This window comes from Cervus elaphus, chromosome 18 (assembly GCF_910594005.1).
Source record: "Cervus elaphus chromosome 18, mCerEla1.1, whole genome shotgun sequence".
In the NCBI taxonomy this organism is placed as follows: domain Eukaryota; kingdom Metazoa; phylum Chordata; class Mammalia; order Artiodactyla; family Cervidae; genus Cervus; species Cervus elaphus.
Window position 1 is genome coordinate 19,928,159 of NC_057832.1, and position 26,771 is coordinate 19,954,929.

General features: G+C 38.5%; 1 protein-coding gene and 1 pseudogene across 6 annotated transcripts in view; one reads left to right on the forward strand and one right to left on the reverse strand.

Moving 5' to 3' along the window:
* Positions 1–26,771, forward strand: part of ANKIB1 (ankyrin repeat and IBR domain containing 1) — a 150,099-nt gene that overhangs the window by 31,490 nt on the left and 91,838 nt on the right. Inside the window, exon 2 of one of the 5 annotated variants that reach the window (XM_043872899.1) lies at positions 26,184–26,281. The exons of the other annotated variants lie outside the window; for them this stretch is intronic. The gene's annotated coding sequence lies outside the window, so the exon portion shown is untranslated. The remainder of the gene's footprint in view (positions 1–26,183; positions 26,282–26,771) is intronic. 5 annotated transcript variants of the gene reach the window in all.
* LOC122674508 lies at positions 824–2,347 on the reverse strand (annotated as a pseudogene). Its single transcript, XR_006334984.1, has one exon. The product of XR_006334984.1 is annotated as a Y-box-binding protein 1-like (transcript).

Consider the following 26,771-nt stretch of genomic DNA (forward strand, 5'->3'; position numbering starts at 1 on the left):
ACCCTGGTGGCGCCACGTGTGCAAGGACACGGACTGCCTCTGCCGCAGGAGTTATGACGCTCTCAGAGCCTTTTTTCGAGCCTCCTGTACCTGGCGATCAGAAGGCCTCTTTGGCCAGTCTTTCTCTGCAGCTCTGCCCGTTCAGGCACTTAGAGGGCTTCTTGCCTGGGTTCCTTCTCTGTTGTTCGGCCCACCAGGCACATGGAGGGGCCCCTGCCTGGGGTCCTACTCTGTAGATCAGCACATCAGGCACTTAAAGGAGCACCCTGAGTGGAGTCCTACTCTGTAGTTCAGTGGGTCAGATTTTTGATGGGCCAGCGTCTCTGTTGTTCAGCTGCTGATGCTGGCATGTGGGGAGAGAGAGGCTGTGGGGATGCTTCCACCCCCTACACATGACTCAGCAGTATTGCCTTGCTTCCATGGCTGCCTGACTTTCCTCCACAGGCATTTCCCACCACAATCTCTTCCCTCACATCCCCTCAATCTCTCTCCACAGTCAATAGCAGCCCTTGCCCTGGGATTGCTCCACGATCCCTAAACTCCAGCTCCCAGTTACTGTGCCATCTAGGGTACATATGGCTGTGGCAAGGACTGTCTGACTCTCATTCCATTTAGGCTGCCACAGATCAGCTGTTTCCCTCTCATCCTTAAATGTTTCTCCTCTGACTCAGACAATTGCCCAGTGTAGGGATCAGCCCCCTGCTTCAGTTTCCCCACCTGCCTACGGCAGTCCAGTCCTACTATTACTCCCATTTCCCCCTCTAGTTCCTTTGTCCGACTGAGTTTTGCGTGATTCTATATATTCTTTTTTTTTTTTTTTTTAACAATTAATTAAGACCTTTATTAACAGGTGCTTGCAGTTTGTTGACTTTTTTTTTGAAAAAATCAAGCTGTAAACTTTTATTACAAATTAAAAATGAGGTTCTTAAAAATCTCAACTTGACCAGATATGAAACAATTTAAAAACCTTTAAAGGTGTATTGAGAAAAAACAGGCTTTTTTTTTTTTCTAAAAAACACGTTTGTCATTACCAAAAAGAGACGTCTTTAGGTAAAAATAATAAAAACCCCATGCTGCATAGATAATGCAGATAGTTCTAGTTATCTGGTCAACAGGCAAAAAGCAAGCACTTAAGGTCTTCAGCTCCAATCTTTTGTTCATTTCTTATTGCTGGAATTTCATATTCATTTCTTCTTGTTGGATGACTAAACCGGATGATGGTAGAGATGGTAAGCCGGCATTTACTCAGCCCCGCCCTGCTCAGCCTCGGGAGCGGACGAATTCTCAGCTGGTGGATCGGCTGCTTTTGTCTCTTTGCCATCTTGTGGTTTAGGGTTTTCTGGGCGTCTGCGTCGGTAATTGAAGTTGCGGCGGTACCGACGTTGAGGTGGTTGCTGACCTTGGGTCTCATCTCCTTGATTTTCCTTATCTTCTTCATTGCCGTCCTCTCTGGGCTGTCTTTGGCGAGGAGGGCCCCTGCGGAATCGTGGTCTATAACCCCGATACATATTCTGTCTCACTGGTCTACCTTGTTCTCCTGCACCCTGGTTGTCAGCACCCTCCATCACTTCTCCCTGCACAGGAGGGTTGGAGTACTGTGGTCGACGCCCATAGGGTCTCCGCATGTAGTAAGGTGGGAACCTCCGCCTGCGGTAGGGCCGGCGCTGTTGGGCCTGGCCTTCGGGAGCACTGTTGTAAATAGTGCTGCCATGAACACTGAGGTGTATTCTGGTAATTCTGCTGGTAATTGCGTGGAGGACCCCTGCGACGTGGATAGCGCCTATAATGGTTACGGTCTGCTGCGTATTTACTGCCTTGCACTGGAACTCCACCAGGGCCTGTAACATTTGCTGCCTCCGCACCCTTTTCTCCTTCAACAACATCAAACTCCACAGTCTCTCCATCTCCTACACTGCGAAGGTACTTCCTGGGGTTATTCTTCTTTATGGCAGTCTGGTGTACAAATACATCTTCCTTGGTGTCATTCCTGTTGATGAAACCATATCCGTTCCTTACATTGAACCATTTTACTGTTCCCAAAACCTTCGTTGCGATGACCTTCTTGTCCCCGCCGGCAGGCGCCGCCGATGTGAGGCCGCCCGGGCCGCCGCTCCCTGCGCCGCTGCCCGTCGTGCCGGGCTTGGTGTCGGCAGCGCTGAGGGCGGGGGCGGCGGGCGGCTGCTGGGTCTCGGCCTCGCTGCTCATGGTTGCGGTGATGGTGACTGGGGCCGGCTGCGGCAGCTGCGGCTCCTCCCGGGGTGTGATGGTAACTAGGCCGGCGGCGGCGGTGGGGCTGCTCAGGGCTCTCTGGGGTCCGCTCTCCGCTCCCGCTACCGATCGAACTTGGTTCTATATATTCTTTTCTGCTGGTCAGGTACTCCTCTCCACTCTCAGCTGGTGTTCTGCATGCACTTCTGTGTCGTAAGGTGTATTCCTGATGTATCATGGAGAGAGATGTACTCCACATCCACCTAGTCCTCTGCCATCTTGCAATCCCCGAGAGCCTTTATGTTTTGGTCCAAAATCACTGCAGATGGTGACTCCAGCCATGAAATTAAAAGACGCTTGCTCCTTGGAAGAAAAGTTATGACCAACCTAAACAGCATATTAAAAATCAGAAACATTGCCAACAAAGGTCCATCTAGTCAAGGCTATGGTTTTCCCAGTAGTCATGTATGGATGTGAGAGTTGGACTATATAGCAAGCTGGGTGCCGAAGAATGGATGCTTTTGAACTGTGATGTTGGAGAAGACTCTTGAGAGTCCCTTGGACTTCAAGGAGATCTAACCAGTCCATCCTAAAGAAAATAAGTCCAAATATTCATTGGAAGGACTGATGCTGAAGCTGAAACTCCAATACTTTGGCCACCTCATGCAAAGAGTTGACTCATTGGAAAAGACCCTGATGCTGGGAGGGATTAGGGGCAGGAGGAGAAGGGGACAGCAGAAGATGAGATGGCTGGATGGCATCACTGACTCAATGGACATGAGTTTGAGTAAACTCCGCCACTTGGTGATGGACAGGGAGGCCTGGCGTGTTGCAGTCCATGGGGTCGCAAAGAGTCAGACACGACTGAGCGACTGAGCTGAACTTAATTGGGAGTAGAGCCAGCCTTATCTAAACATGTCCTGCTTGTGGTGGAATTTTTCTCCAGAAAAATTGAATTGTTTTTTACCAGAGAATGATGGAACACCTGCCAGATAATACAAATAAATTGGAATGTAATGGAGGAAAGCATTTGTAGAATCTTGATCTTTAAAGAAATACAACTGTCTTGTAAAATCAGCAAGTTAAAAAATCATGTTGTGAAGACTTTGTTCAATCTTCTTTTAGAATTTGTCTTTACTGTTAATCAATGTCATTTGACTTAATAGCAACACCACCACAGTACACTGTGGATATTTCCTTTCAGCTTACATCTCTTCCTTAGCTTTTTGTTTAGTACATTTTGTTCAAAGGATTAAAGGGAGAAATACCCTTTGTTATTAGAACAGCTTGTGGTAGAGTGTTTGGGTAGAGTAGTACTCTAAACTATAAGTTATTCATCATGAGAAGATACCTTTGTAGACCTGGCCATGGATCACACAGTGTTTGCCAGACTTTTCTTAATGTTTGACATTAAGCACAAAGAACATTAGAAATTGTATCTTTCATCTTTAATGCAATTATGTACTGTACAGTACCTATGAGATAGGTTCACTTTCTTTTGAAATCTCTTTTGTAATAGCATATCTTACCCTATATTAGATTCAGTCAGTGGGACAGCCTTGAGGAACAGGAAAAGAATAGAATGTCCCCAGATTCTAAACAAATGTCCTTCTTACATTGAGGGCTGTAGTTACTTAACAATAGAAGAATTTTGCTGTCCTCAGAAAAGCCTGATTTTAAAATAGTCTTTCACTTAGAAAAAGGAAGTAGAACCCAATATAAAAATGTATTAATTCTCCTGTGGTTTCTTCTTAAAGTTTTATCGTTCTGTCTTTAGATCCATGAACCATTTTTAGTTAAAAGAGTAAGTTGTTCTTGCACCTTTGGTCCTGGTTCTGGTTTTTTTTTTTTTTTTTTTTCCCCTTTTTTCAAATGGGTGTCTGGTTATTCCAACACCATTTGTTTTTAGAAACGAAACTCTTTGTCTATTGAATTGCTTTTGCACCTTTGTCAAAAGTGAATTTTTTTGTATGGATATATTTCTGGAGTCTTTTTTTTCTTCCATGAATCTATATGTCTGTTTCTTTGCCAGTACCACACTGTCTTTATCAATGTAGCTTTTAAGTCTTGAAATCAATTGATATTTTCCCCAACTTTATTCTTCTTTGAAAATTTGTTTTTAATTACTCTATAGTTTCTCTACCTTTCCATATAAAATTTAGATTCAGCTTGTCTATATCTGTGAAAATTCCTGCTAGGATTTTGATTGTGATTGTATTAACTCTATAATTTCAGGAGAATTGACATCTCTATGTTAAATCTACAAAAGTTTTTTGAAAATACTTTAATATCTTCCTAGAGACAAGATGTTATATCCTTGATCCCAGAATAGGATATTATAGGAAAAGGAACAACCAGATGACAAGAAAGAGCTCAGAATTTAAAACATAGTAGCTAAAATTTAAATACAGTAGAATAGTTGGAAGATAAAATTAAGGAAATTTTTCTAAAAGTAGAAGAAAAAGGTAAAGAGATAGAAGTTGAGAGGAAGATTAAAAAAATTAGATCTAGCTAAGACATCCACTATCCAGACAACAGGAATTCTGGAAAGGGAGAACAGAGGAATGAAGAGGCAAAGATGATCACAGAATTTGTCCTAGAACTGAATGAAGGAGATCAATCTCCATTTTGGAAAATTGAATTTTTAAAAGCACAAACTTTAGAGAAAGAGAAAATAGAATGGTGGTTGCCAGGAGCTGAAGAGAGGGCGAACTGGGGACAGACTTTGAGTGTGGGAGAAGTGAAAAAGTCTGGAGATGGAAATTGGTGATGGTTACACAACAATATGAATGTATGTCATAACTTACGTCAGACTTTTACGTTAAAGTAAAAAAGAACAGTAGAGGAGACAACAGCAGATGAAAAACTTCAAAAAAATTACAAAAACAACGGATTTAGCAAAGCTAAATGATTAAGCAAAATTCAAACCTAATTCTACAGTTGTGAAAGAAAACAAAAAAGCTGAGTAATGCTAAAGCAACCCCAAAAATATAAAAATTGGAGGTACAGGTAGCTATGAAGGAAGAAGTGACGGATGTGACTAAAATAGCAGAGCTTGAAAAATTTTATGTGGAGTAAACTTGTCCAGACCGGTGCCTTCTGTGCATCTCAGCTCCTCTTCTGTTTGGAAGAAAACGTGATGTATGCTATCTGAACAAAGTGTGCTAGAAGCACAGGGACAGCCCGCTGAGGGTGTGTATCATTCTGGAAATGGGCTTAGGTGGGAGTATACATACTAACTGGTCAGATCTACCCCAGCTTCCTTCTTCTGTTTAGCCTAAAAGAACAGACCTAAACATTGTACAGTTGGGATCACAATGAAACCACTCAGCCAGTTTTATGGTACAGTAGAGTCTGCTGGTTGCCAAGCCCTCCTATTATAAATAATTACAAAATAAGCCTAAGTGTACAGATCTCTTTGTGTACCTGTCAGGAGTTATCCTAAGACAATATCTGTTAGTTTTTTAAAACCATAACCCACAGTAAGAAGTAACATTATCATAACCTGGTACAAACACACATATACATGCTGAATGTGTTTGTGTGTGTGTGTGTGTGTGTGTGTGTGTATTTATTTATTTATGGAAATAAAAATTCCATAGAATTACCTTTCATACATAAATATACTCTGATACTTTTAAGTCTCGGCTTCCCTGATGGCTCATTGGGTAAAGCATCTGCTTATAATGCAGGAGGTGTGGGTTTGATCCCTGGATTGGGAAGAGTCCCTGGGTTGGGAAGAGTCCCTGGAGAAAGGCATGGTAGCCCACCCCAGTATTCTTGCATGGAGCATCCCATGGAGAGAGAAGCCTGGCAGACTACAATCCATAGAGTCTCAAAGAGTTGGACATGACTGTAGCGACTAACACACACATTTTCAGTTTATTAAAAGAAATAAATTGGCCTTATTATGTCTCCTTTAAATATAAAAGTAAATATATATTATATAAGAATATATAGAGATTATAAGATTATATAAGAATATATATATATATATATAGGAGTAGGTTTTCCAGGCCGATGATACATTCATTTTCAACATGAACAAATACTTTAAAACAATGAAATTATTGTTTCAAATTATACTTCCCACCAGTAATAAATAAGCACTTCAGTTCATTTCCAGTCTCTTCTACTAGTCTGATAAGTAGAAGTGGCATCTGTGACCCACACTTTATGTATGTTGACCTAATCTTTATTTTTAAATCTTTTCTTTCTTCCTGGTTCAACTATGGAAACTTTAAAAGGTGAAAACTATTCTCCAGTTCTCCTTGAAGTTACTGATAGCTGTGTGATCTAGATCAGCCTAATGAGATTTAACAAAGGTACAGTCTGGAACTGTTGCAGCCATTTTACGACCATGAGGATGAAGCCTACAAGCTAAAAATGGCGGAGTATAAAATTGGGGGAGCTCAGGACATTGATGACATTATATAGTTTATAGGTTATATAAGAGCTTTGGGCTACTTTTAAATCCTTCCTGATTTATAGTTACGTGATAAAAATAAACTTTGTCTGTTTTAGCCATGTTTTTAGGTTTTTGGGGTTTACTGTGAATTGTTGATACAGTCCTATAATAGCTCGCACCAAATTATGCTATAAAAACAAATCACTGCAGAATTTAAGTGGTTTATAAAAACAAGCTTTTTTTTTTCTCCATTAATTTTTATTAGTTGGAAGCTAATTACTTTACAATATTGTAGTGGTTTTTGTCACACATTGACATGAATCAGCCATGGATTTACATGTATTCCCCCTCCCGATCCCCCCTCCCACCTCCCTCTCTACCCGACCCCTCTGGGTCTTCCCAGTGCACCAGGCCCAAGCACTTGTCTCATGCATCCAGCCTGAGCTGGTGATCTGTTTCACCCTAGATAATATACATGTTTCGATGCTGTTCTCTCGAAACATCCCACCCTCGCCTTCTCCCACAGAGTCCAAAATTCTGTTCTGTACATCTGTGTCTCTTTTTCTGTTTTGCATATAGGGTTATTATTACCATCTTTCTAAATTCCATATATATGCATTAGTATACTGTATTGGTCTTTATCTTTCTGGCTTACTTCACTCTGTATAATGGGCTCCAGTTTCATCCATCTCATTAGAGCTGATTCAAATGAATTCTTTTTAATGGCTGAGTAATATTCCATGGTGTATATGTACCACAGCTTCCCTATCCATTCGTCTGCTGATGGGCATCTAGGTTGCTTCTGTGTCCTGGCTATTATAAACAGTGCTGCAATGAACATTGGGGTGCACGTGTCTCTTTCAGATCTGGTTTCCTCGGCGTGTATGCCCAGAAGTGGGATTGCTGGGTCATATGGCAGTTCTAATTACAGTTTTTTTAAGAAATCTGCACACTGTTCTCCATAGTGGCTGTACAAGTTTGCATTCCCACCAACAGTGTAAGAGGGTTCCCTTTTCTCCACACCCTCTCCAGCATTTATTGCTTGTAGACTTTTGGATAGCAGCCATCCTGACTGGTGTGTAATGGTACCTCATTGTGGTTTTGATTTGCATTTCTCTGATAATGAGTGATGTTGAGCATCTTTTCATGTGTTTGTTAGCCATCTGTATGTCTTCTTTGGAGAAATATCTGTTTAGTTCTTTGGCCCATTTTTTTGATTGGGTCATTTATTTTTCTGGAATTGAGCTTCAGGAGTTGCTTGTATATTTTTGAGATTAATCCTTTGTCTGTTGCTTCATTTGCTATTATTTTCTCCCAGTCTGAGGGCTGTCTTTTCACCTTACTTATAGTTTCCTTTGTTGTGCAAAAGCTTTTAAGTTTCATTAGGTCCCATTTGTTTATTTTTGCTTTTATTTCCAATATTCTGGGAGGTGGGTCATAGAGGATCCTGCTGTGATTTATGTCGGAGAGTGTTTTGCCTATGTTCTCCTCTAGGAGTTTTCTAGTTTCTGGTCTTACATTTAGACCTTTAATCCATTTTGAGTTTATTTTTGTGTATGGTGTTAGAAAGTGTTCTAGTTTCATTCTTTTGCAAGTGGTTGACCAGCTTTCCCAGCACCACTTGTTAAAGAGGTTGTCTTTTTTCCATTGTATGTCTTTGCCTCCTTTGTCAAAGATAAGGTGTCCATAGGTTCATGGATTTATCTCTGGGCTTTCTATTCTGTTCCATTGATCTATATTTCTGTCTTTGTGCCAGTACCATACTGTCTTGATGACTGTGGCTTTGTAGTAGAGTCTGGAGTCAGGTAGGTTGATTCCTCCAGTTCCATTCTTCTTTCTCAAGATTGCTTTGGCTATTCAAGATTTTCTGTATTTCCATACAAATTGTGAAATTATTTGTTCTAGTCCTGTGAAGAATACCGTTGGTAGCTTGATAGGGATTGCATTGAATCTATAGATTGCTTTGGGTAGTATAGCCATTTTGACAATATTGATTCTTCCAATCCATGAACACAGTATGTTTCTCCATCTGTTTGTGTCCTCTTTGATTTCTTTCATCAGTGTTTTATAGTTTTCTATGTATAGGTCTTTTGTTTCTTTAGGTAGATATACTCCTAAGTATTTTATTCTTTTTGTTGCAATGGTGAATGGTATTGTTTCCTTCATTTCTCTTTCTATTTTCTCATTGTTAGTGTATAGGAATGCAAGGGATTTCTGTGTGTTAATTTTATATCCTGCAACTTTACAATATTCATTGATTAGCTCTAGTAGTTTTCTGGACAACAAACATTTTTTATTCAGTTACATGTCAGGTACAGATCTGCTCAGATTTGCTTCATGTCTTCATTCTGAGCCAGGTTGAAGGAGAAGCTACTGCCTGGGTCTTGTGGTATTGAAAAAAAGAGCAGCTATTACATGATGACTCTCAAAGCTTTGGTTCAGAAATGTCATGCTCATTTCTATTCATCTTTCATTGGCCACAGCAGATCAAATGGCCAACACTGGTGTAAATGGCAAGGAAGTAAAATCCTCCTATAGAGAGAGAAGTGAATAATTGGAAACAATATTGTAGTCTGTCACTATATTCTTTTGGTTTTTGTTCATATCACTTAATAGAAGTTCTTAATTCATTCTGTATACTGAATTTATCAGCTTAAGTTTTACAGTAAGATCCAGGATCTGTTATTACACATCTTCTGAGATAAGGGTGAAGGTTCAGTTTTTTTCCCAAATGGATATCTATTAATTTTTGTCATTTGATGAAAGGACTTAACTTTCCTCTATTGAATTGTCCCAGCACCATAATGCTATTGATTCTATTTCTGAGGACTTTATTCTGTTCCATTAATCTATTTGCTAAACCTTTATGCTAGTATAACACCATCTTGAAATTGGACAATTAAGTTGTCTCACCATCCCTTTTTTCAAGTTTGATGAATATGTTCTAGGATTTTTGCAATTCTGTATTTAGTCTTCCAATCTATAAACATAGTTTATCTACCCTTTTTCTTCTTCCAACCCTCCCTCTCTCTTTCTTTTTCTTTCTCTCTCTCTCTTTCTTTCTCTCCCTGTCTCCTTCCTTGACCTACAACACTGGATAAGTGTTCAGTGTATAGCATAATGCTTTAATTTACATACATCATTAAAGTGGTTATCACAGCAGGTTTAGTGAGCATCCTTCATCCCATATAGACATAGAATTAAAGAAATGGGAAAATTTTTTTTCTTGTGATAAGAACTCTTATAATTTGCTCTCTTAACAACTTTCATCTGTAACATTCAGCAGTGTTGATTATATTTATAATTCTGTACATCTCTAATACCTATCTTAAAGCTAGAAGTTTGTACCTTTTGACTTTCTTCATCCAGTCCTCCCCCACCCCACCCCACCCCTGCCACCTCTCATAATTTCAAATCTGATCTATGAGCTTGTTTCAGAAAAATTATTAACCTGTAGCAGTGTGTTAGTTCCTATTATACAACATATGATTTGATATTCTCTACTTTTCTAACTGATCACTGTAATAAGTCTAGTTACCACATGTCATCATGCAAAGATATTACATAGTTATTGACTATATTCCCCATGCTGTACATTTCATATCCATGATTCATTTATTTTGCAACTGGAAGTTTTTACCTCTTAGTCTTCCTCATCTATTTCTTTCCTTCCTTTCTCCATTTATTTAGATCTTCTTTAATCCCAACAATATTTGTTTCCATATCAGAGAAGGCAATGGCAACCCACTCCAGTACTCTTGCCTGGAAAATCCCATAGACAGAGGAGCCTGGTGGGCTGCAGTCCATGGGTCACTAAGAGTTGGACACGACTGAGCGACTTCACTTTCACTTTTCTCTTTCATGCACTGGAGAAGGAAATAGCAGCCCACTCCAGTGTTCTTGCCTGGAGAATCCCAGGGATGGGGGAGCCTGGTGGGCTGCCGTCTATGGGCTCACACAGAGTCAGAAACGACTGAAGCGACTTAGCAGCAGCAGGAGTCTTAATTTCTGTTAAGTTTATGGTAAATATATTTTTGACACTAAATGTAAGTAGAATTTATATTATATAATAATTTATACATAATTATGCATTGTTAACTTATATAATCTAAAACTTGAATCCTATGTTATTACTTTTAAATGTCACAGTCATATTAGGTCAGTTTTACTTTTATTTTTTATTGACGTATGATTGATTTACAATGTTACATTAGTTTCAAGTGCACAATATAATGATTATTTTTATAGATTATGATCTGTTTAAAGTTATTATAAAATGTTGATTATATTCTATATACTGTATGTTGTGTATGTGTGCGTGTCCTTCAGTGGTGTCCGACTCTTTGTGACCCCATGGACTATAGCCTTTCAGGCTCTTCTCTCCATGAAATTTTCCAGGCACGAATACTGGAGCAGGTTGCCATTTCCTACTCCAAGGGATGTTCCCAACCCAGATGCGGATCAAATCCACATCTCTTGTTGCATCTCCTGTATTGGCAGGCAGATTCTTTACCTCTGTGCTTCAGTGGGAAGCCCACAGTATATTACATCCTTGCATCTTACTTATTTTACATAGTAGTTTGTATTAATACCTCTCAACCCCCTTTAATCCCCTTCCTCTGTCTTGCCCTTCCATCCTCTGGTAATCACTCACTTGTTCTCTATATTCATGACTCAGTTTGTTTTGTTATATGTGTTTGCTTGTTTGCTTTCTATTTTATTTATTTTTTAAATTAATTTTTATTGGAGTGTAGTTGCTTTACAATATTGTGCTAGATTCTGCTGTATAGCAAAATGAATCAGCTATACATATGTCCCCTCTTTTTTGAATTCCCTTCCCATTTAGGTTACCACAGAGCACTGAGTTCCCTGAGCTGTATAGTCTTTAGTTAATCTATTTTATACATCGTGGTGTATATATGTCATTCCCAGCCTCCCAATTCACCCCACACCTCCTTCCCCCTTGGTATCCATAAGTTTGTTTACATCTGTGTCTCTATTTCTACTTTGTAATTAAGTTCATCTGTATCAATTTCTAGGTTCCATATATAAGTGATACTAAATGACACTTGCTTTTTTCTTTCTGCTTCATTCTGTGTGAGTCTCTAGGTCCATCCACATCTCTGCAAGTGGCACAGTTTCCTTCCTTTTTACAGCTGAATAATATTTAGTTATATATATGTATTGCATCTTCTTTACCCATTCCTCTGCTGATGGATGTTCAGGTTGCTTCCATGTCCTAGCTAGGCTTCTTGGTGGTTCAGACGGTAAAGAATCTCCCTGCAATGTGGGAGACCCTGGTTTGGTCCCTGGCTCGGGAAGATCCCTTGGAGAAGCAACTGGTAACCCACTTCATTATTCTTGCCCAGAGAATCCCATGGACAGAGGGACCTGGTGGTTTATAGTCCATGGGGTCACAAAGAGTCAGGCACGACTAAGAGACTAACACACACATGTCCTAGCCGTTGTAAATAGTGCTGTAGTGAACAATGCGTGCATGCATCTTTCTGAATTAATGGTTTTATCCAGTTATATACCCAGATGTGGGATTGCTGGGTCATATGGTAGTTCAGTTTTTAGTTTTTAAAGAAATTTCCATGCTATTCTCCATAGTGGCTGTGTCAATTTACATTCCTCCCAGTGGTGTAAGAGGGTTCCCTGTTCTTCACATCCTCTGCATTTGTTTAATTTTTAGATTGCACATATAATTGAAAACATACAGTATTTGTCTTTCTCTGACTAACTTCACTAAGCATAATACCCCCCAGTTCTAGTCACATTGTTGCAAATGACAAGATTTCCTTTTTTTTTTGATAAATATTCCATTATATATTTATTACATCTTCTTTATCATTGATTTGTTGATGGACACTTTTTGTTGCTTCTGTATCTTGGCTGTCATAAATAATGCTGCTGTGAAATTGGAGTGCATATATCTTTTGAAATTAATGTTTCCATTTTCTTTGGATATATACTCAAGTCTCAAATTGTTGGATCATATGATAGTCTGTATTTAATCTTTTGAGGAAACTTCATTCTGTTTTCCATAGTGGATGTACCAATTTACATTTCCACCAACAAGTGAACTAGAGTTCCCTTTCTTCCATCCTTACCAGCATTTATTATTTGTTGTCTTTTTGATGAAAACCATTCCAACATGTGTGAGATGATATCTCACTGTAATTTTGACTTACATTTCCCTGATGTTTAGTCATGTTAAGCATCTTTTTATGTGCCTATTGACCATCTGTATGTCTTCTTTGAAAGATGTCTATTCAGGTCTTCTGCCCATGTTTTAATTGCTTTTTCAATATTGATTTTTATTAGCTATTTATATATCTTGGACATTAGTCTCATATCACACATATCATTTGTAAATATATTATCTTATTCAGTAGGTACTCTTTTAGCTTTATTGATTGTTTCCCTTGCTGTGCAAAAGCCTGTACATTTAATTAGGTCCCATTTTTTAATTTTTTCTTTTGTTTCTCTTGCCCAAAAAGACAGATTCAAAAAAACATGGTTAAGATTTATGTCAAAAAGTGTATTCTGTATTTTCTTCTAGGTTATATTTTCAGACCTTTAATCCATTTTGAGTTATCCTGTATATGGTGCAATAAAATATTCTAATTTCATTCTTTTATCTGTCCAGTTCTCCTAACACTACTTATTTGACTAGATTGTTTTTCCCCATTATATATTCTTGCTTTCTTTATCATAGGTTAATTAACCATAAGTTCATAAGTTTCTTTCTGGGCTCTCTACTCTTTTCCATTGATCCGTGTCTGATTTTTATGCTGGACTTCCCTGGTGGCTCAGATGGTAAAGCGTCTGCCTACAATGTGGGAGACCCAGGTTCAATCTCTGGGTCGGGAAGATCTCCTGGAGAAGGAAATGGCAACCTACTCCAGTATTCTTGCTTGGAAAATCCCATGGACGTTAGACAAGGCTATGGTCAATGTGATTAGATTGGTTAGTTTTCTGTGATTGTGGTTTTTAGTCTGTCTGCCCTCTGAGAAGGATAGGCTTATGGAAGCTTCCTGATGGGAGAGACTGACAGAGGGGGAAACTGGGTCTTGTTCTGATGGGCAGGGCCATGCTCAGTAACTCTTTAATCCAATTTTCTGTTGATGGGTGGAGTTGTGTTCCCTCCCTGCTGTTTATCTGGGATGAAACTATGGTGGAGGTAATGAAGACAATGGCGACCTCCTTCAAAAGATCCCATGTGTGCACTGCCACACCCAGTGCCCCCAGCCTTGCAACAGGCTACCACGGACCCATGCCTCCGCTGGAGACTCCCGGACACTCACGGGCAAGTCTGGGTTAGTCTCCCACGGGGTCACCGCTCCCCTCTCCTGGGTCCTGGTGCATACAGGGCTCCACCTGTGCCCTCCAAGAATCTGCTTCCCAGTCCTGTGTAAGCTCTGGCAGCTCTGCAGTGGGTCAGTGGCAACCTCCTCCAAGAGGGCGTATTCCATACCCAAGTCTGCTTCAGCCAGAGCAGCAGTCCAGCACTGACCCACACCTCCACAGGAGGTGCTCCAGCACAGTGCTGTCCCAGTCTCTGTGGGGTCCCCAGGTCCCAGTGCACAGAAGGCAGAGGGCATGCTCAGAGGGCTTGGGCATCTCTGGCGGGAGCAGGGTCCAACTCTGAATGCAAATTCACCCCTCCTACCATCTTGCTGGGGCTTCTCCTTTGCCCTTGGACATGGGGTATCTCCTCACAGCTGCTCCAGTGAAGCGCAGCTGCCTCTCCTGACATCGGATGTGGGGTATGTCCTCACGGCCATGCATGTAGGACCACCCAAGATGGACAGGTCATGGTGCGGAGTGCTGACAAAATGTGGTCCATGGGAGAAGGAAATGGCAAACCACTTAAGTATTCTTGCCTTGAGAACCCCATGAACAGTATAAAAAGGCAGAAAGAAGGGACACTGAAAGATGAACCCCCCAGGTTGGTAGGTGCCCAATATGCTACTGGAGATCAGTGGAGAAATAACTCCAGAAAGAATGAAGAGATGGAGCCAAAGCAAAAACAAAATGCAGTTGTGGATGTTACTAGTGATAGAAGCAAGGTTCGATGCTGAAAGAGCAATATTGTATAGGAACGTGGAATGTTAGGTCCATGAGTCAAGGCAAATTGGAAGTGGTCAAACAGGAGATGGCAAGAGTGAACATCGACATTTTAGGAATCAGCAAACTAAAATGGACTGGAATGGGTAAATGTAACTCAGATGACTATTGTATCTCCTATTGTGGGCAAGATTCCCTTGGAAGAAATGGAGTAGCCACCATAGGCAACAAAAGAGTCTGAAATGCAGTAATTGGGTACAGTCTCAAAAACAACAGCATGATCTCTGTTTCCAAGGCAAGCCATTCAGTATCACGGTAGTCCCAGTCTATGCCCCAACCAGTAATGCTGAAGAAGCTGAAGTTGAACAGTTCTTTGAAGACCTACAAGACCTTCTAGAACTAACACCCAAAAAAGATGTCCTTTTTATTATAGGGGACTAGAATGCGAAAGTAGGAAGTCAAGAAACACCTGGAGTAACAGGCAAATTTAGAGTTTTGCCAAAAGAATGCACTGCTCATAGCAAATACCCTCTTCCAACAACACAAGAGAAGACTCTACACATGGACATCACCAGATGGTCAACACTGAAATCAGATTAATTATATTCTTTGCATCCAAAGATGGGGAAGCTCTATACAGTCAGCAAAAACAAGCCTGGGAGCTAACTGTGGCTCAGATGATAAACTCCTTACTGCTAAATTCAAAGTTAAATTGAAGAAAGTAGGGGAAACCACTAGACCATAATGGTATGACCTAAATCAAATCTCTTAATGATTATAATGTGGAAGTGAGAAATAGATTTAAGGGACTAGATCTGATAAACTGTGGATGGAGGTTCGTGACATTGTACAGGAGACAGGGATCAAGACCAATTTCAAGAAAAAGAAATGCAAAAAAGCAAAATGGCTGTCTGAGGAGGCCTTGCAAACAGCTGTGAAAAGAAGAGAAGTGAGAAGCAAAGGAGAAAAGGAAAGATATATCCATTTGAATGCAGAGTTCCAAAGAATAACAAGGAGAGATGAGAAAGCCTTCCTCAGTGACCAGATGCAAAGAAATAGAGGAAAACAGTAGAATGGGAAAGACTAGAGATCTCTTCAAGAAAAATAAGAGTTACCAAGGGAACTTTTCATGCAAAGATGGGCTCAATAAAGGACAGAAATGGTATGGACCTAACAGAAGCAGAAGATATTAAGAAGAGGTGGCAAGAATACACAGAAGAACTGTACAAAAAAGATCTTCACAACCCAGATAATCATGGGTGTGATCACTCACGTAGAGCCAGACATCCTGGAATGTGAAGTCAAGTGATGCTTATGAAGCATCACTACAAACAAAGCTAGTGGAGGTGATGGAATTCCAGTTGAGCTATATCAAATCCTAAAAGATGATACCTGAAAGTATTGCACTCAATATCCCAGCAAATTTGGAAAACTCAGCAGTGGCCACAGGACTGGAAAAGGTCAGTTTTCATTCCAGTCCCAAAGAAAGGCAATCCCAAAGAATGCTCAAAGTACCGCACAATTGCACTCATCTCTAGTAAAGTAATGCTCAAAATTCTCCAAGCTAGGCTTCAAAAAACATGAAGTGTGAACTTCCAGATGTTCACGCTGGTTTTAGAAAAGGCAAAGGAACCAGAGATCAAATTGCCAACATCCAGTGATCATCAAAAAAGCAAGAGAGTTCCGGAAAAACATCTACTTCTGCTTTATTGACTATGCCAAAGCCGTTGACTGTGTGGATCACCACAAATTGTGGAAAATTCTGAAAGAGAGGGGAATACCAGACCACCTGACCTGCCTCTTGAGCAATCTGTATGCAGGTCAGGAAGCAACAGTTAGAACTGGACATGGAACAACAGGCTGGTTCCAGATAGGAAAAGGAGTATGTCAAGGCTGTAGATTGTCACCCTGCTGATTTAACTTATATTCAGAGTACATCATGAGAAACACTGGGCTGGATGAAGCACAAGCTGGAATCAAGATCGCTGGGAGAAATAGCAATAACCTCAGGTATGAAGATGACACCACCCTTATGGCAGAAAGCGAAGAATAGCTAAAGAGCCTCTTAATGAAAGTGAAAGAGGAGAGTGAAAAAGTTGGCTTAAAGTTCAGCATTGAGAAAACTAAGATCATGGCATCCGGTCCCATCACTTCATGGCAAATAGATGGGGAAAGAGTGGACAGACTTTATTTTGGGGGGCTCCAAAATCACTGCAGATGGTGACTCCAGCCATGAAATTAAAAGATACTTACTCCTTGGAAGAAAAGTTTTGACCAACCTAGACAGCATATTAAAAAGCAGAGACATTACTTTGCCAACAAAGGTCCATCTAGTCAAAGCTATGACTTTTCCAGTGGTCATGTATGGATGTGAGAGTTGAACTATAAAGCAAGCTGAGCACTGAAGAATGGATTCTTTTGAACTGTGGTTTGGAGAAGACTCTTGAGAGTCCCTTGGACTGCAAGGAGATCCAACCAGTTCATCCTAAAGGAAATCAGTCCTGAATATTCATTGGAAGGACTGATGCTGAAGCTGAAACTCAAATACTTTGACCACCTGATGGAAAGAACTGACTCATTTGAAGATACTCTGATGCTGGGAAAGATTGAGGACAGGAGGAGAAGGGGACAACAGAGGATGAGATGGTTGGATGGCATCACCAACTTGATGGACATGAGTCTGAGTAAACTCCAGGAGTTGGTGATAGACAGGAAGGTCTGGCGTGCTGCAGTCCATGGGGTCTGAAGGGATCAGCCACTACTGAATGACTGAACTGAACTGAACCTTACCTTTTTTTTTTAACTGTAGCATTGTATTATATCCTGAAGTTAAGGGAGTGTGATACCTCCAGGTTTGCTCTTTTTTCTCAAGATTACTTTGACTATTTGGGGCCTTTTATGATTCTGTACCACAAAATTTTAGGATTTTTTGTTCTAATTTTGTGAAAATTGTCAGGGGTGTTTTGATAAGGATTGCTTTAGGTTTATGGACCTTTAAACAATATTACTCTTTCCAGTCCATGAGTATGGAATGCTTTTCCATTTATTTGTATCAATCTCAGTTTCCTTTATCAATGTCTTATAGTTTTCAGAGTGTAGATTTTTCCTTCTTGGTGTGTTTATTTCTAGGTATTTCATTCTTTTTAATGCAGTGGTCACTGGGATTGTTTTTTTACTTACTCTTCTGCCATTTAACATGAATTAGCTGTGGGTTTGTTATAAATGGACTTTGTTATGTTGAGATATGTTCCCTCAATGCCAACTTTGTTGAGGGTTTTTCTCATGAATGGAAGTTGAATTTTTGTCAGGGGGTCTGTCTGTACCTGTTGAGATGATCATATGATTTTTATTTTTTGTTTTGCTAACATGGTATATCCCATTCATTGATTTATAGATATTGAAACATCTTTACATCCCCAGAATGAATCTCACTTGACCATGATTTATAGTCCTTTATGTATATTGTTGAATTTGGTTTGCTAATATTTTGTTTAGGATTTTTGCATCTATATTCATCAAGGATATTGAAATAATTTTCTTTTTCATAGTGTCTTTGTCTGGTTTTGACATCTGTAGTGGTGGACTTTAGAATGTACTTAGGAGTGTGACCTCCTCTTCAGTTTTTCTGAATAATTTGAGAAGGCTAGGTATAACTCTTCTTTATATGTTTGGTAGAATTCACTTGGGAAGCTGTCTGGTTCTGGACTTTTCTTTGTTGGGAGGTTTTTAACTACTGATTCAGTTTTAATACTAGTATCAGTCTATTCAAATTATCTGTTTCTTCCTGATTCAGTTTTGCAAGATTGTATGTTTCCAGGAATGTATCCATTTCTTCCAGGTTGCTGAATTTGTTGGCATATAACTCTTCATAGTGTTCTCTTATGATTGTTTATGTTTCTGTGATGTTGGTTGTAATTTCTCCTCTTTCACTTATTATTTTGTTATTTGGGTCCTCTGTCTTTTCTTAATGAGCCTGTGTAAAGGCTTAATAGTTTTATGTTTAAAAAAGAAAAAGAACTCCTTATTTCATTGATCTTTTCTGGGTGGAGGGGTTCTCTAGTTTGGTTTTTTTTTGTCTCTGATCTTTACTGTTTCCTTCCTTCCGCTGGCTTTTAGTTTGATTTGTTCTTTTTCTAATTCCTTTACATGACAGTTTAGCTTGTTTATTTGAGATTTTTCTTGTTTCCTGAGGTGCACAGTGTCTATGTGTTTTTGTTTTTCACAGTTTTCTTCCTGTATTTGATTTCTGGTTTTATACTGTTGAGATCAGAAAAGAAGCTTGATATAATTTCTGTCCTTTTAAATTCATTGGGACTTGCCTGATGACCTAGCATGTGACCTATACTGGAGAGCATTCCATGTGAACTTGAATATATATCTTGCTGATTTTAGATGGAATATTTTGTAACTGTTAAGTACAACTGGTCTAGTTTGTTATGCAATGCCGTTGTTTCCCAGTTGGTTTTCTGTTTGGATCATGTATCCATCGATGATAAGTAGAGTGTCCAAATCCTACTGTTACTGTATTCTTGTCAGGTTCTCCCTTTTATGTCCGTTTTTGCTAGATCTATTTTAAATACCTTTTTTTAATGCCAAGAAGAACAGAGGAAGAATTCCAAGTGCAGTTGGCATAGTTCTTCCCTTCAGAGTTAACGGGGTAATCTGTGTTTCCTTAGTCTTCTTCTATGGATGTATATTTTTTAAGTGGCGCTGATAGGATATGTAGCATTTATTTATGGTAAAAGCTTTTTTCCACATAAAATTATAAAAATGATTTTAATTAATGCATCCTAGCATTCTGTTGAATGGATTTACCATAATTTACTTAATTGGAACCTAAACTGAGAAATATTTGTTCACAGTTTCTTGGAAATTGAAAATTTAAAAGCAGTTGAGCTACTTGTATGTTTGAGTATTAGAATAATTTTCTTTCATATATTTTAGATTAAAGTAGACATATTCTCCTCTTAAATTGAAAGTTAAAATAATACTGTATTTGACTAGTTTATGATAGAGATATTGAAAAGATTTTTTTAAGACTTAAAATTCATTGTGATTTTATTTTGAAGTGTAATTCATTTATTGCATTATAGGTATTTCTAGTGATTTTTCTTTTTTAAGGGGATTGTAAGTTCTATTGTTTCTTAAATTTATGAACACTTAGTTTATGAATTTTCATGCATTGAAATAACTTTCCTTAGATATGCTGTAGAAATAAAATGAAGCAGTTTAAAATTATTTCTAAAATTAGGTTTTAAGTTCCATACAAGGAACTGAAAATGAAATTTTGGAAAAGGGATCCATTTTATATTTGGGAAATAGAAAAACAATGATGTTTTTATTTATCTCACTTGTATCTGAAGGATGATCAGCAAGCAAGATCCAAACATTGTTACCCCTCTGGGTTTCCCTCTCACTTGAATATATAAGTGGGGGGGTGACATCAGAGATTATCAATCACTTACCCTTGTCCCTGTTGATGATCTTCAGATAGCTTATTGTGAATAAAAGACTGACAGAAGAAGAAAATTGGCAGCTTCCCTTCTTTTGTTTTCTCCACTTCTCTTCGTATGGTTCTATAATAGGTGGTGCTAATAACTTTCCAATACTGAGAAATTAGATGTTTATCTATAAATGTTACAAAATTTAAAACTCCAAAAATTGGAATTTGATTCAGTTTTTAACATGCACACAGTTTCAGAAGTTAGAAGGACCATACAGTATCATACTTATGACTTATACTCAACATAGTAAATAAAAACTGTAATATTAACAATTAAAAGAATCGTTTATGTGTAGCATAATTCTAATATTAATGATGTATATTTAGAATATACTGTTTAAAGTCATAGATTTTAGGCGCTCACATACTTTCAGTGTTACTGTTTCTTCTAATTTTTATAATTTTCCCTAGAGCTTTCTTAAATTAATAATATTGTAAATTATAAGAGTCATTATGAAGTTTTAAGCTCATTTTTGATAGGAAAACCTTGAGAGAACATTAGTTTGCATAAAAAGAATTGATTTCCTCTTAGTCTTGAGTTTCCTGTGGGCAGAACACCCTAAATTAAAATTAGGATCTTGATAGGGGGAATAAACCTTTTTAACAATATTAAATAATATAAGTATATTTGTCATTATTTTTGTAAAAGTAAGAAATACTTCTAAGTATACTTACAAGTATGTGTAAGTACTTTGGCTACCTGATGCAAAGAAGCGACTCACTGGAAAAGACCCTGATGCTGGGAAAGATTGAAGGCGGGAGGAGAAGGGGACGACAGAGGATGAGATGGTTGGATGGCACCACCAAAGGTGATGGACATGAGTTTGAGTAAACTCCGGGAGCTGGTGATGGACAGGGAAGCCCGGCATGCAGCAGTCCATGGGGTTGCAAATAGTCAGACATGACTGAGCGACTGAACTGAACTGATGAAAATTTTGGTTTAAAATGAACTAATTTTAACCTAACATATTTCCTTGTCTTTTCTGTTTCTTTTTATTGCATATGTATTGGTTTACTTAAGTAATTTTAGTTTCCAGCACTATTCAGAAATGAATTATAAGTACATAATGATAAAATATTATTTCGAAGTTTTCTCACAACTTAGATTTGGATAGTCATATACAACCTATCTGGTGGTTAAATTTCTATCTCTTTAAACTGTCCTAAAGTTCTGAACCGATAAGTAAGTATAAAATGGCTTCTGGAAAAAACACACACACATACACACACCCAGGGGAAAGTACATAGATTTATGAAATGCCTTCTTCATTAGTCACTGTGCTAAATACTTTACTTTCAGTTTTATTTTTCATAATAGCTCATGTTCATTGTATTGTCAAGGAAGCTAGTGCCCAGAGATTAACATAAAGATTAGGATTCAAGTCTTTTTTTTTTTTTTTTTTAAGAATCTGTTTTAGGGCTTTATTGGTTCACAGCATAATGAAAAGGAAGGCACTGAGATTTCCCACATATCCCCTAGCCCTGTGTGTGTATGGCCTCCTCCATTATCAACATTACTCACCAGAATGGTCCATTTGTTAAGCTGGTGAACCTACATTAACACGATAGAATCACTCAAAACCCAGTGTACCTTTGGATTCACTCTTAGTGTTTAACATTCTGTAGATTTGGACAAATGTATTAATAATACACATCCATTATTAGAATATCATACAGCATACTTTCAGTACCCTAAAAATTCACTGTTCTCCCTCTATTCATCCTTCCCTTGCCCCCAGCCCTAGTGATCACTTATCTTTTTAAAATTGTGGATAGTTTTATCTTTTTCCAGAATGTCATGTAGTTGGAATCTTGTGGACTGTAGCCTTTTCAGATTGGCTTCTCTTTCTTGCTAATGTACAATTAAAGTTCCTCATGTGTTTTCATGATTTGATAGCTGATTTCTTTATAGTGCTGAATTCTGTTCCATTGTCTGTATGTGCCACAGTTACTTTATTCCTTCACTTACTTAAGGGCGTCTTATTTGCTCCCAAGTTTTGGTAGTTATGAATGGAGCTGCCACAGACATCCAAGTGGGCTCCCCTGGTTGCTCAACGGTAACGAATCCGCCTGTGAGTGCAGGAGACATGGGTTCCATTCCTGGGTCAGGAAAATCCCCTGGAGAAGGAAATAGCAGCTCACACTAGTATTGTTGCCTGAAAAATCACATGGACAGAGGAGCCTGGCAGGCTACAGTCCATGGGGTTGCAAAGAGTTGGATACGAATGAGCAATTAAACAACTACAGAAAATAGCCATTTGCAGGTTTTTGTGTGGCTATAGGTTTTCACCGCCTTTGAGTAGGTATCATGATCACTGGATTATGAGCCCCTTGGTGAATGAGATTGGTCCAGGGACTTGCGCCCACTTCCTAGTAAGAGGGACTGGTGCCTGACCCCTCGTGAGTGGAGCTGGGTCTTATCCCTCTGGTTATCAAGGCTCTGTCAAGGGATGTGTTTAGAGCCAGTTGTGGGCTCGGGATGACTTTAGGCAACCTGTTAGCTGTTGGGTAGGGCTGTGCTCCCACCATGTTGATTTTTTGACCTGAGGCATCCCACCACTGGATCCTCCAGGTGAAACAAGGTTTCAGTGCCAAAGTGGTGACCTCCAGTAGAGCTCTCATCAAGGAACATGCCCTGGGGCCTCTGGTACTGGTGTCCTTGTCCCTAAGTGAGCTACAGCCAACCCCAGCTTCCTCAGGAGACCTTTCAAGACCTGTAGGTGTCTGGTCCAGGCTCCAGTGGAGTCACTGCTTCACCCTAGATCCTAGTGCACATGAGTCCTTTCATGAGTCCTTCCTGGATGGGGGTGCCTGACATGGGGTTCAGAACTTTCTCTTCTGTAGGAGAACTTCATGATATAATTATTTTCCAGTTTGCAAGTTGTAATCTGATTATATTACGAATTTGCCCCTCCTACCATCTCATTGTGGCTTTGTCTTTGTCTTTGGAACTACAGTATTTTTTTTGTTAGGTTCCAGATGAGGTGAGCTCAAGTCTTTTCTTTCCACCATCTTGTTTTCATCTCATAATTATTACCTCTTAAAATAATATTTGTTTACAAATTTCTAATGTTTTGTAAATGGTGTGTTATATTTATCCTTTTTTTAATTGAATATATAGTTGATTTAAGTTTAGGCAGCCTCAGTTTGAGGCATAAGTAATTCTTTTTCCCAGTTGCATCAATTTTAAGACTCTGATTTCTTCACACCACACTAAAATGCTTCCAATTTAACATTTTTACCTATGTTCAGGAAATAAGGACAATATAGTATTCAAAAATTATGAAAGCAAGCACTGCTAAATAACCAGATATGCCAAACTTGCTAAAATTGAGCTCTTCACTGACATTAACTTAACATCAGAGCCCAAAATATTCATTTTGAGCACTACATATTTTCAGTGGTTGTAAAGTCAAATGTATGAAAGCTGAATACCATCTAAGAAAAATTTTAGCTACTTGAAAATTTTGCTAGTGGGGAGTTTAGAACTTAAAGTTCTCTGATGATTGCAGATAATTACGTTTTAACAGGAAATAGAATAATTCTAAGAGTGCTGCTGCATACAGTGGTTGTATCCCGTGTTTGAGCAGCTTTCCACCCGTGGTCCTCACGCTGTTTTCAGTGTTCATCTGCCAGTTTGGCAAAAAGAAGCACTCAGTTGCTGCCCTTTGCAGCTGTTTTCACTTCTTTCTTTACTAACTGCAGCATCCTTTTCCATACAGTGAAAACTGTATAGTTATAAATGGTATCCAGCAACAGCCAGAATTTGTTGGACTATTTCTTTCCTTGGTTGCTCAGAAACCTCAGACAGCCAGACTGCCACAATGAGTTTTCTAGAGCTGTCAGAATAATACTTTCATGTTTTTCTGGACATTTTGTTTCTGGAATGTATATTACAAGGAAGTTGCCATCTTGGTTAAGAGATTTTTTCTCAGCTCAGATCATTTTGATAGTATTCTCTAATACCCACAAGTTTTTCTGTAGACTGCCAATGTTCATGAACTTCTTGCAGGAAACCATCAACATTAAAGCTACACCTGACTTCAATTTAATATGCAGTTAGGCAAGCTAATTCCCAAATCACTTAACTATATTGCATTTGTAGCAACATTTTGGAGTAAGACCTCCTACTCCCTGCCTTATATATGTTTATGTGTGTATGTGTGTTTTCCATGTACCTCCAGTGTGAACTTCTGTCTCCTGCTCTGGATTTGTACTAAATTTTGTATGCCTTTCACTTAGTATTTATAAGTGCAGTTACACTGAGAGACCTTTGTTAATACTGGCAGTGACCTAGAAAATTAGTTTAAGAGGAGTTAACTTTGACTCAGAAGACTGTTTTAAAAAAAATACATAGTATTTATCTTGTCAAAGGTCAGACCCCTAATAAATGATGAAGTTTAGACTACCGGCTACATATCAGTTCTGATATAAAACATAGAGTAGGTGACATTTTTCTTAAGGTTTCACTGTCTTTTGAAAAGAATTTGAGTATTGAGTTCTTTAAAGGCAGCAACTCTTAACCAGTGGCTTACAGATAGAAGAAGGGAGATAAAATTTATTGAGTACCTAGTATGCACTGTATTACATACTTAAACCTAGTTGATCTTGACAATTCTGCAGGGTAGGTGGCCTTATCCCTTTTTTACATAAGAAAAAATTAAGGTACAGAGAGGTTAAATGATTTGTGTTATTAGTACTGAGAAGTAGATGTGGGATTCCAAACCAGCTATTTTCCTCCCACCACATCAGGAGTTAGCTGGCAGCCTACAGCTAATGGACCACATCTCGGATCTTACTTTTGTAGATGAAATTTATAGAACACAACCACAGCTATTCTACGATTAGATACTACCTGTGGCTTTCAAGCTGTAACAGCCGAGTTGAGTACTTATGGCAGGGATCATATGACTCAGGGAGCCATATGACTCACAAGTAGATATTTTACTGTCTGGTCTTTTATGGGAAAAGTTTGCTGATACTTGCACTAAACCTTACTTTGTTTAGAGGTACTGTAAACTGACTGTACATTCTGTCGTATCAATTTCAGTCTTACTGAAGCATTAGACTTGGACAAGAGCAATAAGATAATGATGAAGGCAAGCAACAACCTGTGAATGTTCAAAAGCTTTTAGTTTTAAATTTGGAAAGATAGGCTGGTATGATTTAAATATAGTGCTTTCTGCTGCTATGATTCAATGCATGTCTCTCAGTTTCCTCATTCATAGGTTAATAAACTACCTCAAAAACTCAAGTGTGCTTAAATTAATAAACTACTCCCAGAAATCTTTTGTAGAAGATGAAGTTCTTAAAAAATAAATATCTATCTCCTAATATGTTACCTTTTACTGCAAAAGTAAACTATTTTTAAAGTCATTATTATGGGCTGAAGGTTGGCCTCAACAAAATGATTGGCTCCTACTCTTAATTTAACTGGTATTAAAGATAACCTTTAGAAATATGATGTCAAACTGGAAGAATCTGTTGAGGAATCTTACACTCCCTTGTAAGGTTACTTATTGTAGCAGCTGGTTCTATGCACCTCTGCCCCCCTAACATATGACCTTTGAGCTTAACCCTCTTACTATAATAGATTTTTAAAATTTGAGCCATAGTATAGTTCATTGTAAACAAAAATCTCTGAGTACAAACATTAATTAACACAATTGGAGGTATAGTTTTAATGTCACATATACTATTGAAGTGTTACCTTATATCCACAAAAAAATAAAGAATAAGAAAGACAGATTTCATTCTTAAAAGCAAAAACTATAGAGCCCTTCACAATTAAAAGATAATTAGGAAATTAGGGAAAGACATATTTCTTACTCTGAGTGATTTTCACTTTCACTTTCATCCATTCTTTACCGGTTAAAGTATACATTTCTTAATCTGGCCACAACCTATTTTCAGTTTTATCTTCTATTAGCACAACACTAGAGGCACTCACCAATTGAATAAACCTTTTGTTTCATACCTTCCTTTGCATAGGCTGTTTCCTTTATGACTGATTTTGATAATGGCTGAAGACTAGATTCAGAAACATTGATTGGAATGGAACAAAACTAGCATTTATTAAGCATACTGTGGTAGGTACTTAAATAAGTAGCTCTAATAATCCTTACTATTGTCCTTAAGAAATGGTTGTTTCCTTTTACTGTATAGACAGTAACCTGAGGCTTTAAAAGGGTGTTACAGTTACATAGCTAGTGTAGGTAAATGTGAGGTTTCATACTCCACATTAAGTGATTGTTTTCCTGTCTTTCCCCTACCCACCTCACATTGCTTCAGTAGTAAATACCTGTGATCTTTATTAGAACCTCTTTCCAAATACAGTAGGTATAAACAGTTCATGTTTTCAGCCTTGTTTTGAATTACTTACAGTAGAAGAAAATAAATGTAATGGTATTATGGTAGAATAATCACTATTTCATTATTCTGTGTGTAATTAGTTGTAATTAGTTTTATTCATTTACTTTTGAAAAATCTTTTCTTTGAGGTCCTAAGTACTGAACAATTTCATTTTACTTTATTATAATTTAACATATTCTGGAGTTCTTTTATGAGCAAAATTTCCTA